This window comes from Pezoporus flaviventris, unplaced genomic scaffold (genome assembly GCF_033815535.1).
Source record: "Pezoporus flaviventris isolate CSIRO_AGI_PZ_B2104156 unplaced genomic scaffold, CSIRO_AGI_Pfla_v1 ptg000054l, whole genome shotgun sequence".
NCBI lineage: Eukaryota > Metazoa > Chordata > Aves > Psittaciformes > Psittacidae > Pezoporus > Pezoporus flaviventris.
Window position 1 is genome coordinate 8,419,829 of NW_026892602.1, and position 13,056 is coordinate 8,432,884.

Here is a 13,056-nt window from a genome sequence, read left to right on the forward strand (position 1 = left end):
CCTGGGCATCAATATCCAGCAATCATAAAACAGAAATCTATGGTAAATTAGACTTCTTAAGTTTCATGGAAATATGTATTTCAACATGTGTAACAGCCACTTAAAAATAACATGTCTCAAAGCACAGCAAAAGTGAGATGAGAGCAGCTAATACCCCCAGTTCAGTTACTGTGGGGTATTTGGCCACTCACAGCTTGCATACTTACAGGCTGTGAAACTCGGTAATATTCCCAGCATTAGACAGCTCCATCAGCATGCATCTATGTTATTATTGCCTGAACTATCCTTGTATTCAGACTGTCAGCATTTAAAATATAAAATTATTTTTTCCATGTTAACTTGAATTATCCTTTCATACACATATAACCTTATGTATATTCATACCCACATAATAAAATCTAACTCAGTGACAGACTCTACAAAAATTAACATTGTCAATTACTAATTATAGCATGCCCACAGGTACAGTTATGAAAATGCAACCAAGTAACAGGCTTAATTTCAAAGAATTACACCCTTTTTCTATTCTATCACATTTGAATGTTTTTATCTATTACTATAAATATAGAAAAGCAAGATCAACAGATAACATTTTATAAGACAAATTTAAGGACACTCTGTTTTGACCCTCTTCTTGCTCAAGGAACACATCCTGTTCATTCTGACTTTTTAAAATCAGTTAAATATAAACAAATTAACTTCCCTTGCATGTTGTTTCTGAGTGAATTACTTTTCATTTTTAGAGTGGTTTTCCATCACTACAAACCTTTCCTTTCCCTTATGCACCAGCAAACATACTGTTACAATTTAAAGGTCATGTTCTTTTCAAACTGACAGGGCCCTCCAAAATTTTGATGAGAGTCCCTCCAAGAATCACACCATACAAACGGAAAGGAATTAAGTAAAGCATCACTTGATGTAGGCTCAATCATGTGAACTGATTAGAAAATGTAACCATGGAGAGAGGTGATTCAAAGTGTGACGGACAACCTTTCAAAGAAAGGAGATGTCATGTTGATAATAATAAGCAAGTACCTGACATTGAAGGAGGGAGTGAACACAGAGGGTCAATAAAGATATAATTGCCTTCAGCTACTAAAAAAAAAAAAAAATCCCAACAAAAAAACCCACAAAAAAAAACATCACCCCACAAAGCAAAACCACACCAACCAAAACACAAAATCTCTTTTCCAACTGTTGTTTCTTCAGACCCCAAGATAAATATTTAAAATAATCAGAACATTTCATCTCTGTAGGTCAAGTTAAGTTTTAAGCCAAAATACACTGAAAAAAATGTATTAATGACAGCTCAGTTGCTTAGCTCATTCTTTCACCAAGTAAAATGTATGTCTTAAAGTTCAAAGCCAAATACATAAGAGTTTGCCTTAAAGGTTATATTGATACATATTGATCTGCATTACAAGTTAGATCATATTTAAGAAAATAGCACTGGCTTTGGATTGTAATACCCACATCATTCAAAGAAATGATACAAGCAGAAAGTAAATGCATCCGTTTGAAGGATGTTTCTTACCAGGAATATGATCGGTTCTTCTTTATACATTTTAAACAGAGCAAGTCTAAACATTTTTAGGAAGCACAGTGTAAGCTGGATTATGATAAAAAAATCTTTCCACAAAATAAAAGTGGCAGTTACCATGCATTACCAACACAAGATGAAATCTGCAGCCCAAAAGAATACTCCACCCTCCTTCCCATGCAATCAATAAAGAGCCTAGCCAAACTGAAGAAATGGGTAAAAAATAATTGGAAAATACCATATTCTTGTCTTCCTTTTGAAATTAAACAATATTTAACATTTTTTAAATTATTTATTTTATAGTTCTCTAGTTGCTGCTCTTTCTTTTTCCATCAGTTGCTAAGATTTATGGCGCACAAAACAGTTCCAGCACAGAATGAATGTTTATGGCAACAATTTGAAAACATTATATCCAAGATAATTTTAATGATAAGGCCTGTTCTCTTGTCTGCATTAAAATGTATATAATGTATATGAATAAATGTAATCTTAACTGATTTAGATACTATATTCATATTGATGTCAAAGAGGTGAGTGAACACATTTAGTGCTTTAGCCAACCATGGATTGAAGATTATAGTTAATTAAAAAGTAGATATGGACCCTTTCTACTATAGCACAAATCCATGCCAAATTTGCACCTGGTAGGGTATCTTCAATAGTTGAGGCAAAGTAAGTCAGAGGCACAACTCAAATTCTTACTGGACAAACGCCCATTTCATCAAGAAAGTAATAAACCATGGCACCAATGACAAACTTTGACACTATTTGCTTGACATAGTGCCTGCTCAAGGCTTGTCCATGTGTTGCAGATTGAAAGCTTCAGGACACAACCAAAGTGACACCCCAGTCATACAATCTACTGCCTGTCTTGGAAAGAAACAAGGTTTTACTGCGATCTAGGTCTGTTGCAATTGCTCCTTGGTCTGCTGGCTAATGAGGTCAGACAGTACTGTCCATTCTAGACATATTCTTTTTAGGGTATCATCTCTCCAAGAGACATTCCATGAGGACAGACCCTTAAATGTGCCATCAAATCAAATTATAATGATAGAATTTATTAACATTTTTTATGAGGCAAAAAAAAAATCATACTTTTAAGGAAACACAAAATAAAAATGGGATTAAATAGAAAATTAATTTCTGAAATTATGTGGTAGATTTTGTTTATGCTATCGGAAAGCTTTTGTTACATGCAAAGATAAATGCTGAACTTAAAACGTACAGACACCCCTTACTAGAGATCTTAACCAGACCTCTTTTTTTCAGCAACTGACAGCTTTCCCACACAGAAAGTGAGTGAGCAAGCATTGTATTCACATATATATGAAAAGACGGACTTTCCTTCCTTTTTTTTTTTTGGGGGGGGGGGAGTGGATTTTGGGGGGGGGGTTGGTTTGGTTTTGTTTTTTATTTTATTTTATTTTTTATTTTCATGCTTCTTAACACAGCCTTTCTAAAATGGAAAACTGAGATTGAGGTCACTTGAATCCATAAGTGAATACCACAATACACTCATGTAAGTCAACGTTTCTATTCAGGAGTCAACAACGTTCCTCCCTTCAAGCCCTCAAATCTGCACAATGGGTGGAGTTCCTAAGATATTCAGTCATATTTAACACAATGCATACTCTGAAAACAAGTGTCCCATTAGTTATTGACCTGTCACTGCCCAGGTCCATGCTTAAGTGAAGATATTATAGCCACAGCCAGCAGCAGCTATGTCTTCATTAGTGAAGGTTAGGGGTGATGTTGGGAAGAAAAGAGATAAAAGGTAGCAAGATAGTGGAGAAAGGACATGGGACTTTGTCCTGGGTTCAGCAGTAGCAGTCATTTTTCCCCTTCTTAAGAGCTGGTGCAGCCCTGTGTTTTTGAATTTTGGCCTGGGAACAATGCTGATAACACTGATGTTTTGGTCTGGCCAAGGACTTTGTGAGCCTCATCCTCTGCCAGGGAGGAGGAGAAGCCGGGAGGAAGTAGAGACAGGACACCTGACCAAAACTGACCAAAGAGGTATTCCATACCGCAGCACATCATGGCCAGGATGTAACTGGGAGTTACCCTGAAGGGCTGGGACTGCGGGGTTGAACAAGGTATCGGTTGATGCTTGGTTGGGCTGGGGGGCGAGTTACCAGTCAGCGGGTGGCGGGGTGTTGTATTCTCTTCCCTTGTTATTTCCTTTATTGTTATTAATATTGGTGGTAGCAGCAGTGATTTGTGATTTACCTTTGTTACTAAACTGTTCTTGTCTCAACCCATGGGAGTTGCATTCTTTTCGATTCTCCTCTCCACCCCTCCGGGAGTAGGCAGAGGGCAAGAAGCGGGGGAGTGAGTGAACGAGCCCTCTGGCTGGGTTTAAACCGCGACAGACTTACAAAAGGAACAAATGAGAAATCAAAAAGAAAACACACACATTAGTATTTCCCAGTAGTGTCAGAGAAGCATAATGGACAGAAGATGTAATAACTACTCAACCTCTGTTCAGGCACATCACTGCAGTAGTCATAGGGCTGTGCTTAGAGAAACATTTCAGTCCAAAACAGTGCTACAGTTTTGACCATTCTTTCCTATTTATCCCCTCTTATTGCAGCTGGCTTGATTCACAAAACCGTTTTGATGACCTGATCCCAGATTCTTTTGGGAGAAAGAAAAAAAAACAAAAACCAGAGCCAACCAACCCCTGCCTCACACCTCAGGTGTGTACCAGATGTGCTACATGTTTCAATGGAAATAAAACTTTCAAACCAGTGATTGTTTTTCCAGTCATCTCCAAATACATGCATGGTGGGCACATTTGGTTCCAGTGACCATACTAAAAGTAGTCTAAAATAAAAAATCCACAAATTTACTTACTGTAGGTACGAGGCCTCAGCATGAATCAATTTGATCAACTGATCCATTTTTAAGACACCTAATTTCTTGCCAATGTAGAGAGTGCCTTAGAAAAATTTAGGAGAAATGGAGATTTCAACCTCTGTCAAAGAAAGACATACTTTTCTTTCTGAAGACATGACACACTTTTGAGAAAGGTGACATACTTCTGGACATTCTTGCTTAAGCATATGCTCCATGAAAAAAAACATTTGTAACATGAAACCCTATTTCCAAATTACACATGAGTTAAGAATTACTTCCTCATAGAAGATTAAATTCTGATGCAAATGGAAGGGGGTCAAGCCATCCCATCACTGCCTGATATTCCGTGCTAAGAGAGAATAGGAAGAGCATAAGGCAAAAAAGAGACCAAGCATTTTAGGGGAAAGACATAAAAGTGAAACCCAAGGGTTGCAAAATCCACATGAACTAAACCCATGACTCAAATTATTATAATTGAAAACCATTAAGCTCAGCTCTGTTCAAGAAAAAATTAACTTTATAGAGACTATCATTATAAACTATTGCTTCATCAGGAAAATATATCAAGGTTATATTTTATAATTTTTCTCCTCTCTTCCATGTAGCTGCTAGAAGGCAGTTACACTGAGAGCTGGATCTTTCCAAAGTTGTTAACAAGACACATTCCTTTTGGTTCATGGCTAGTATTATGAGAGTTTCTGTCTTATGTCACTATTTCTGACACATGCTGGAGATAGAACATCTTGGCTCAAAAAATATTGGACTATCATTTTATGAGAAGAGACTTTCTAGACCACAGAAGCAGCTAGATTTAGTACTGACAACACAGAGGTAATGATAACCTATCCTTATACAGCCCAGAGTCTTAGATATTGTAAACTCAATTAGCAATTCTTTTATCTTCACCCAAAATAGATATATTGAAAATTGCAGATTGAGGGCTTTTTTCATATAGCTCTGACCACAAAGATAAATACTGCCTTGCTTTAGCAGCATAATTTTTAGCCCACTCATTTTTCATCCAGTTCAGGTTGTTTGATTCTTAGAGTCCATATTCCAGGCAGCCAGAGCACTCATTTATGAGTAGAATGCAGGCAAATGTGCATTTGTTGGAGATGACAGGCATAAGAGTTTCACATCATTTTGCCACAAATAAACTTTTCCTTTGGTTTGTGCTACATCATGCCCTTCCATTTGAACAATTTTGATAAAGACCTGTTACTCCCTTTTCTTTCACTATACACAGTGTAGTTCACATTAGATAAACACTTCTGTATGTAATCATCAAGGAGAAATATCCCACACAAGGAAACAGACCTTGTGAAATAACATTTCACTTATCTGTGATGTCTTTCTGAAGTCTCTAATCCCAGAATACAGCTGCATATAGTCTTGTTGCAAGAAATTCTGTTCTCAAAGACCAGCAAACAAATATAAGCATAGAGTTGAGAAAGGTTTCAACAGTGACATGTACGTTATTTTACTTCTTTTGCTTTCCTTTTCGTTGCACCTAAAATAGTTATTTTAACAATAGGCAATTTACAGACATGCACAGAATCTGAAGAGGTCTTCAAAATACTTTGGAGGAATAGATCATATAGTCTAAGCCAAAAATATACATCATATATTAGAGCTTTTCACATTTTTACTGGGTGATTTACTACTATAAAATAACACACACAGAGCTATACTCTAGTTACAACAACACAGCCAACATGAATAGAGACAGCAGTAAAGTTTGAAACTACAGCAAGTACAGAAGATTTGAGTTAGCACAGTATGACAACAATAAACTTATTTATAAGTACATACTTTCAAACTTACCTGCATGCTTGCAATAAATATGAAAATCAAGTAAACAAAAAACCTGTTGGATTTACACACTTATGTCTACGCTTATCAAACACTTTTCAACAGCAAGTATTTCTAAACAGTGGTTATAACTTCTGCTAACAGAAAAGAACAGCCTGTTTTGGTGAAATAAAGTTGACATTTAATTTACTCCTGTAAATTTAAGTTGTTCATTCATTGATCTTATATGCTGACAGACAGGATTCCTTTAATGTTCTTGTGCAAAACCATAAATACAGTGTAGTTAAATTTTAGATAGGAAAATATTATGCTTTGTCTTGACAGCACCACAGTTAGGTATAAAGTTATAATGTTCAAATAATCCCTTCTGAGACTCTCTGTGTCATAAAATATGTAGTCTTTCAAAGCATATATGTATCTGTTATTTGATTTTTCCCAAAATCAGAAAGAGATGAACGGGTATCCGGATTCTTTACCTACAGATCCAAATTTCTCTCTGCTTCAGTCCCCATTTCCAGGCTATAAATATCTGATACAAGGTCTATCTGATACAAAAATACTTGATGAAATATAAAGTTATTACTTCCACCTAGGTGAAAAACTACAGAAATTTGGTGGTTGGTGGGTTTGGAGCTTTTTTACAAATAAAAGCCCCAAACCTAAATTCAATGTCCTTACTTTAATTCCTGCAATATTACTTGCTGTAATTACTTCTTTTGGTCTTACTAACACTGATGATATTTTAAGTAGTGACCCAGGAGTTATTTCTCCAATAATGAAGAAACAGATGCATCCATCACACTTCATGTAGATGAAGTAAATCAAGCTCAGTTCAAAAACCTCATGTGCATACACATCCATTTATTTTGTGAATAAGAGGCAAAGTATGCATTGTTCCTTGTTTAGCCCAAGCGATTAAAGCCTTCACATTCCATAATCAATGCAGTTAATCTCTCCCATTTCCTACATTCTTGAACACTGATTGTCCAATATCCCTACATTTGGCAGATTTATCTTGAAATAAAATGGCACATTAAACAAAGAACCTCTATGATGAGAATACATGCAGTGAGATGGAAGCCAAAAAAGAAAAAAACAACAAAAATAATCAAATTAACAACAACAAAAGTCCGCAGCTAGTTTAGCAAATAATAAGATGTATTATTAAATTTAGACCTTTTATCAAATGTTCTCATGATTCACACTAAGGTCTCTTTTCATCTGGGTACTTCTCTCATTTTTATTGTTAACAGATTATCAAAATTCCATCATACAATCCAGAATGTCTGCTTTTTTAACCACAGAAAATGAACTACATAAGTTCCCGTACAGATAGAACACTATATCAAATTGATCTGTAAAGAAGTAGCCACTTTCAGCAACTACTGCACAAGTACATATTAATTTTATAGTGCATTATTAGGACAGATAACTCAGCATGTTCATGATGGCCCCTATTACTGCAGTCTCTTATGTTCTAACAGCTATTACACTTACACCATATGCTACTGAAACATCTGCAGACTTTCAAGCAAAAGAAGCAAGGGTTTTTTCTCAATCATCATTGCACACCAAGGTGCTCAAAACCATATTCTGTATTCAAAGGTGAAATAACCAATGTGACAGATCACATAACACTGCTGTTTGGTTGCTGAAGAGTAGACAGAATTTCTTAGTTTAAGCATTGTATACTACATTTTTCCTCTACAATCAGTAGTCCAAAAAGGTGCCACTGCAAAACCAAAGGGTTCTTAAATGGCAAATAATGCAAGCTCCTGTTGTGCTTGCTTCTTATGACTTTCTCCAAGTAGAATTTTGCCTTCAATGAGCTTAGAGCTCTCTTTAAACAACAGTGTTTAAAATAGAGATGCTCTATGTCAAAGGAATATCTGTATCAAGTTCCATCTGAAACTGAGAGGAAAAGTCTAAATATCCAAACTATTCACAGAGAAATAATCAAAAAGTAAAAATTAAAAAAAAAAAAGAAAAAGTCTTAGGGGCAGATTTCTTTTATGGCTCAAATACTTTGGTTATAAGATCCTTGGGATGCATTCTGGTTATTAGGCAGGCACAGCAGTTTCTATACACCTCCACAGACAAGCACATGGATCATGCAGATGAAACGAAAATTCAGTTGATGTTAATTCATAACAAGGATTACTGAACGAGTCTTTGGGCAGCCACAAACAAGTTGACCAGAACTAGGTATTCTGTCAGCATCCCTTGACCTCTAATTGTTCCTACCAATACCTATATCCCATGCTCAGCATCAGAAAATGAAAGCAGATTACCTTAAGCAAAATACTGCCTTCAGAAGCTCGGTTTGTGTCTTAAGTCAAAACTAAACTCTTAATGACCCAGACAGTCTGTGAGAATAAGAGGAAGAGCTGAAAAACACCTGAACATTTTTTGTGAAGAAGTCAATGTGTTTGTTAACTGAAAGAGGGACAAGCCAACTAAGTTATCCTCAGGGCTCCTATAATTCTAACATGGATATCATGCTACAAGGCAATCTCCCCCCCTCTATTTAACCAAGACTCCCCTAAAAGATAACATTATTGCTAGTTTAAGATTCCTTAAACTTATTTTGTGGCCATTAAAATATTACACAGTTGGAGTTACTGAAAAAAAAATAATAAATATTTTACATTAGGACCAAAGGAATTTGTGGTCTGAGTAGTAATTACCTATAGCTTAATATAAATCAAAAGATACAGTAAAAAAAGTAATTTTGGACAATAGAAGAAACCCTATTTCATCACAAACATTTGACATCTTAGTGGGAGGCAGTATGCCTCTCCCTGAAAGCGGAACTTTCCCACTCTGCCAGAAAAATATTAGGACATCAAGGAGTTTTTAGCAATTCCAACTAATTTCAACAACAGCAATGGCAGTACTCCCTGCTCAGCATTTAAAGACAAATCCAAGAGGAAAGAACTAAGAAGAAACAGAAAGGGTAGAGAAAATGGCACCTCTGTATCTCTACTCACTTTGCATTTGTTTTCTACTAATTAATGCCATCTGAAAAGGCTAAGTTTAAACAGAAAATATAGTCTGGTTCTTCAGACCCAAATTCTATTCAATAATATTTAAATTTTAATGATCAACATTTCCACCATAGAACACAAAGACTGAAAATATAAACTTTCTCATTTTGAAAAACACAATGTAAATCATGTACATTAACCCTTATATTGCAAACCGTGACTGCTGGAATTGCATGGAAGCAGTTATGCAATCCAGACATATTGTTTGGGCGATATCTTTTCCTTCTTTTAGCTGCTAAATCTTCATCTGAAAATTCAGCAATTTCAATTAAAGTAGAATATAAAGCATGTAAAACATAGGGTAATGTCTGAATTTGATATGCAATGTGTGCCTTGAGGCACTGTATCATAATTCAGTCTTGCTTTCATTCTGTCTAAACATGTATTTACCAACAATAAAGGCAGGCTCTACTTTGTTGTACAGGTGGAATCCTCATCTCTTCTCTCCCTCTTTGATTTGATCTTTTCTACCTGAAAGTCGGCACATTGCAAAACTTTTTTGTAAAGTCTATGCAGACTTTATTTCAGTGACCTCTAGTCCTTATAATTACAACTGTTCTGAGCTTCTTGAGACATTGATTATGTCTACATCCATGTTTGTACAATACCCACAGTAACAGGGCATTTTCTAAGTCTGGGGACCCTAGGCAATACTTTAACATAAATATTATATAATAATAAAGTTCTGTCAAGTCAGTGATCTGTGAACTGCCTCAGATTCACGTGATAGCATGTTATGGCGAAAAGGCAGACCTTAGCAACCATCATATAAAATCTCTATGGTCTAGAAAGTACTTAAACAATGATTTACACAAAAGTCATAAAATTAATAGGAATTACATATATTCAAAGTTAATACATACACCAAAATTGACATTTGTGCTCAGTTAAGGATTTCAAGTGCTCATTTCCCCTTTGCTCTTTCAACACTTTCCATATCAAACACTAAAAATGTTCACTGATACATACATATACTAATAAAATACCAATCAGCCAAGCGTTATGAAAACATTGAAATAGATTTTGATAAAATTGAAAAAAAAAAAATTTTACATTAACAAACAAATATAATTAGCAATTAGTTTAAAATAGTAATAGCTTCACATGAAGTTTGTCAAAGTAGGGTTAAATTGATTTTCCATTTCATCTATTCCTAGCCAATAATTCCCCCATTTTCACCTATATTATAAGAGCCATACAGTGCCTTGGCATTAACGTTCATTTCCGGGGTAAATGCAAACTGAGCTGGCTTACTTGGAAAATTGGACTTGCACAGAGAAGTAACTAAAAATAAGGGGAAGAAAAAAGAAAATTGTGGAGTTAGATACAGAAAAAAAACTGTTTGGGTATCTCATTAATGAATGGAGGTGGGGTGGGGAAACAAGAGAAGAAACATAAACCAAAAGGGCAACATACATCCATCTTTCATCTGGCCACAATAACAAGTCTTGTATATTTAAATGAAAGCAAGACCTACTACAAAACAAGTGAAAAATTATATTCACTAAAATAGTCAAATACGCCATCACCCCTTTCTAAGACTAAGCCAATTACAGCTAAACCCACTGCATTTTTAGCTTCATCCTACTTTAGTTAAATGTAGACAATTTAAACAGCTTTGGAACAGGAGGACACATGCTTCACAGTAAACTAAGAAAGGTATATCCCACTTTCTGATTCATATGAATTCTAGGGGGAGGTATTATGCAAGCGATAATACACCTTGTATATAAAAGCCTTCCTATATTAAAAATAAATAAATAAATAAATATTTTTTAAAAATACTATGGCTTTACTGAAGTGATACATATAAAACATTCTTATAGGTATACCTAGCTATAGGTAACAAATAAATAAATAAATAAATGAACTGTACTGTTAAGTATCTAACACAGCTTCAGTAGAAACCCATGAAACTAGACATTTTAAAACTCTCCATAAGTAATAAAAGAATAAATTAAGCTCTAATTAGCTTAAAATTTTAGTAAATTTACTGGAAGAAAAAAGGCAAACTTAAAAATGAGACAATGAAACCCTAGATTTCACAAAAGAAGTATAGTAAATGTCATGTGTTTGAAAAAGAAAAGAAGTGAAAAAAGCAACTAAGTGTTTTGGATGTTTTATCTGGAAAGGAAGAGAAACTACAGCCTCTCTAAAACATGCTCTGAAGTATGCCCTGAAAAAACGGTAGATGCTAAAAGTCTTATTTCAGAAGAAACAGCTTCTTTATTTTGCATGTTTCTTTCTATCATTATTAAGTATCTTTTTTTTTTTTTCCCTTATTGCTGAAAATAAAAAAGTTACTTCTGCTGACATTAAAAGCCTGATTTTACAAACTATTCAATGCACTCTAAGGATACTGTTAAAAGACATTGGCATGTTGATGTGAGCCGTACAAAGGTCAGTGATTTGGAGGCTCTTTCAGACAATTTGCCAGGATTTTGGCATTTTGTAAGCACACATAGGACAGCTCTCCAGCAAGCTGACCTTGACAGTGAATTGGATAAATAAACCTTCAATTTACCCCCTCCAGCTCGATGCTAGCCCAGCTGATCCCTCTGGAGCCTTCACCTGTCCATATCGTTCAACTGCCGGCAACTTTCAACTGACGAACATCCACAGCTTTACAGGTTCTGTGACAAACACCATCTAACAGATAAGGCTTCTGAAAAGTCAAAGTCAATAGTGTTTCCATTGAAAATTTAATGCTGCTTCCATCTTTACCCATCATTCTTCCTACTGTTGCATGTATCCCAGGAGGCACTTCAAGCAAAAGCACTACTCCATAACAGGTAATGACGTGGCATTTAATGATACTGTCCAAAGTGATCCAAGCCCATGGAAAGTAATGTGCACTCATGTACCAGATAAGCACAGCTGAATGTACTAGAACAGCAGTATCTTTCACTGCACTGTCACTAGATACAATGTGACATATGCTCTGCCATTGTACCTGGCTTTTCCTTTTACTTCACCATCAGAGGAAAAGAGCATTTTCAGATACAGAGCACCAAAGTGTTAAGGGAATTCAGTAAAAGGTAAGATGGCAACATATCCGTAATTAAGTATTCACAGCCTCTTTAATACTTCAGTGCTCTTGGATTCGCTACTAAAATCTGTGAATTATACCTCATTGAAGAATGTCCTTAATCGACTCTGACATGTTTTATTGGAGGCAGAAAAAATGTTTCAGTATGATAGATAAGGTTAAAAATGTTACTACTCTGATCATTTACTCTAGTGCCTTGCAAAAAACTCCAAAGCCAAAAACCATTTACATCAGTCATCTGATGCAATGGAGAAAAGAAAGCATTATCTGACAGCCCATTTTAGCTGATGGGACAAAGTGCACATTTTCAATTTTTCTGACAAAGTTATGTTGTTTATGTAGATAAGAGGGGAAAAAAAATAGAAAAAGAAAGCAACTAAATAACTGTAACATTTCTACCGCATGCCATAAGGATCTGAAATTTCAGTTAAACAGCAAAGTACCTTGAGACCACGCAGAGCATAGCACGACAAACAAAAATCATTTTTATGGTTTCAAACCAAATAATACATTACATGTTTTCTACTCTAATAGCAGTACAGAGTTTTGAGGCAGCCCTAGAACACTGCAGCAAAGCTCAGCATGACATCTCTATGCGTGTGTGAGAATAATTCTCTCACTGTAGCGTTACCTAGGAAGTAGTTTAATAAAAACAGCCAAAATATTTTTAAGTAAACATTTAAACTGAGTTTTTCTTGTACTAATTTTGATACTCTCCAGATATCAATGGTTTCTGTTTAGACTACTCACTG

The 13,056-nt window shown here is 35.4% G+C and overlaps 1 long non-coding RNA gene across 1 annotated transcript in view; it reads right to left on the minus strand.

The window, feature by feature from the left end:
• The window catches only part of LOC133277225 (uncharacterized), a 30,749-nt gene extending 19,395 nt beyond the window's left edge, over positions 1-11,354 (minus strand). Inside the window, exon 1 of the long non-coding RNA XR_009746136.1 lies at positions 11,250-11,354. This is a non-coding gene — a long non-coding RNA (uncharacterized LOC133277225). The remainder of the gene's footprint in view (positions 1-11,249) is intronic.
• Between the last annotated feature and the right edge of the window lie 1,702 nt (positions 11,355-13,056).